This window comes from Urocitellus parryii, unplaced genomic scaffold (genome assembly GCF_045843805.1).
Source record: "Urocitellus parryii isolate mUroPar1 unplaced genomic scaffold, mUroPar1.hap1 Scaffold_184, whole genome shotgun sequence".
Classification (NCBI taxonomy): Eukaryota; Metazoa; Chordata; class Mammalia; order Rodentia; family Sciuridae; genus Urocitellus; species Urocitellus parryii.
This window is the reverse complement of record NW_027552281.1, coordinates 279,078-282,202: the sequence shown is the minus strand read 5'-3', so window position 1 is coordinate 282,202 and position 3,125 is coordinate 279,078.

Genomic DNA, 3,125 nt, shown 5'->3' with positions numbered 1-3,125 from the left:
GCATGCTGAGAGATAGAGGTTTAATTTCATTTTGCTTCATAGAGATTTCTAGTTTTCCCAGCACAATTTGTTGAAGAGACTATATTTTCTCCAATGTCTGTTTTTGATGCCTTTGTCTAATATGAGACAAATGTATTTATGTAGGTTTGTCTCTGTGGCTTCTATTCTGAACCATTGTTCTATGTGTCTGTTTTGGTGCCAATACCGTGCCATTTTTGTTACTATGGATTTGTAGTGTAGTTTAAGTTCTGGTACTGTGACACCTCTAACTTCACTCTTCTTTCTAAGGATTACTTTTGTTATTCTGGGTCTCTTATTTTACAAATTGCTTTTCCTAGTTTTATGAAGAATGTCATTGGGATTTTGATAGAAATTGCTTTAAATCTATATAATGCTTTTGTTAGTACGGCCATTTTGATGATATTTGTTGTGCCTATCCAAGAGCATCAGACATCTTTCCATTGTCTAAGGTCTTCTTTCATATCTCTCTTTAGTGTTCTTTGGTTTTACCACTTTTGTTAGAGTGATTCCCAGTATTATATATATTTTTAAAGATATTGTGAATGGGGTATTTTTTCTAATTTCATTTTCAGTGGATTCTTCACTGATATGTAGGAATGCATTTGATTTATGGGTATTGATTTTATATCCTGCTATTTTGCTAAATTCACTTATTCTAAAAGTTTTCTGGTGGAGTTTAGCATATTCTAAATATAGAATCATGTCATCTGCAAATAGTAATAGCTTGAGTTCTTCTTTTCCTATTTGTATCCCTTTGATTTATTTCTTTTCATTGCTCAGGCTAGAGTTTCAAGGACAATGTTGAATAGAAGAGCTGCAAGAGGGTATCCTTGTCTTCTTTTAGTTTCTAGAGGAAATGTTTTCAATTTTTCTCCATTTAAAAGTATATTGGCCTTGGGCTTAGAATATAGAGCTTTTACAATGTTGAGGTATTTTCCTACTATCCATTAGTCTTTCTAGTGCTTTAAACATGAAGTGATGCTGTATTTTATCAAATTCATTCTCAGAATCAATGAGATAATCACATGATTCTTGCCTTTAAGTCTATGGATGTGATGGATTACATTTATTGATGTCCATATGCTGAACTGACCTTGCATCCCTGAGATGAACCCCAATTAATCATGGTGCACTATCTTTTTAATATGTTATTTTCCAGAATTTTATTGAAATTTTTTTTGCATCTATATTCTTCAGGGATATTGGTCTGACGTTTCCTTACCTTGGTGTGTCTTTGTGTGTTTTTGGTATGTGAGTAATACCGCGTAGAATGAGTTTGGATGGGTTCCCTCCTTTTCTATTTCATGGAATACTTTCAGGAGTATTGGTGTTAATTTTTTTTGAAGGTCTTGTAGAAGTTGGCTGAGAATTTGTCTGAACCTTGGCTTTTCTTGATTTATAGGCTGTTGATGTTGTTCTCTATTTTTATTGCTTGAAATTGATCTGTTTCAATTGTATGTGTCCTCTTGATTCAATTTGGGTTGGTCTTATGTCTCTAGAAATTTGTTGATGTCTTCAAGAATTTCTACTTATTAAGTGATTAAGAAATTGATATTCATGTCACTCAAAAATAATAAAGCAAATATTAATTCAGATCTCTCTCTCCTTCCTCTTCTATTCTTAATGTGGATGTTAAAGTCTAATCTCACATCAAATATTTAAAAACTGTAAATATTGTAAAAACTTAATTTCAGTTGGGGATTGTCACTAACCCTGCACTATCACCTGGCTTTTACTGCCACTTAGTGGTGAGGATGAGCCACAAGTCTGAGAAAAACGATCCAGTCAATAAACTAATGGATATCCCTCAAATTATTAAAGTATGTTTAATTGTGATTTCTAACATATTTCATAGGCAAAGAGTTCTCAATATCTTACACTTGTAGTGTGCTGAATGAACTTTGTAGAACCAAGTTTCATTTCATAAATTTTGCATACTATTTTAGTATTAAAAGAATGTAATATAAACAAAGTTTATCTTCCTGTTTTGTGTTTATATCCTGAATGTTAAAGTGCATTTTTGAGAAGTCTGAATATAGAGCACATGCATCTCTGTGTTCTTTCATATAAGCCCCCCCCATTAAGTAAAGCTGTAAATCAGGACCTCTAAATTCAATGAGTTAAGCCATATTTTGGTCAACATTACAGATCTGAATTCAAATACTTTTTGTTTTTGTTATAATGCCATTTTAGAGGCTCTTAATTTCTAAAGCATCTTGTGGAAAATGACTCTTCTCTAAAATGGTTCAAACACTGTGTTTACCTCAAACAGAAATCTTTATTCATTTTTCTATTCTTTATTTTAAAATCTTCCCATCCAACAATGCCAGATTTTAAAATGTCAGCTGTCTTTAATAATCATTTTATTATTATTACCTCTTTTCTTTATATGCTTACACTTAGATTACCTGTAACAATTTTATTCTATGTTGTATTTTCTCCTGGGTCACATAACAATCTCCTTTTATGGAGAGGTTTAGATTTAAAATTCACACATTGATATTGTGACAATATCTTTTTCTTTCATTGATATTAACTCTCTGCATAATGTGCCTACTCAAATTGTACTGAAATGACTGGTAATAATCTGAAAACTAATTGTATGCAACTAGAAGTAAGATTTAGAAACTTTTATAACAATCCAAAATTGTCACATTATTTTATTACATTTTATAAAAAACAAATAATTCTTCACTATGAGTGACTTGAAAAGAAATACTAATGAGAAAATAACTATTAATTCATAAATAATCATTAGATAATACTGAAGATAATAAGTAAATTGCATATTCTATAATGTTTTGTCTTTAACATAAAGGTAATAATTAAATTAAAATAATTATTTTAATGATTTAAAATAGCAATAATTAAGAACCATTAGAAGACTAAGGAATAGAAGAAATACCTTAGATATATTTTTTAAGTCTAAATTAATTTTTATTAAAATATTGGCTTAGAAAAAATGCTTTAACATCAACGAATAAGAATACTTTCATAAAACCTGAAGAAAACATGTTGGGAAATTCTTAATTATAACTCAAAGCCACATTTTCCACTTGCATATCTGACTAGATGCTTTATTTCTCTACCTGTGCTTTAAATTA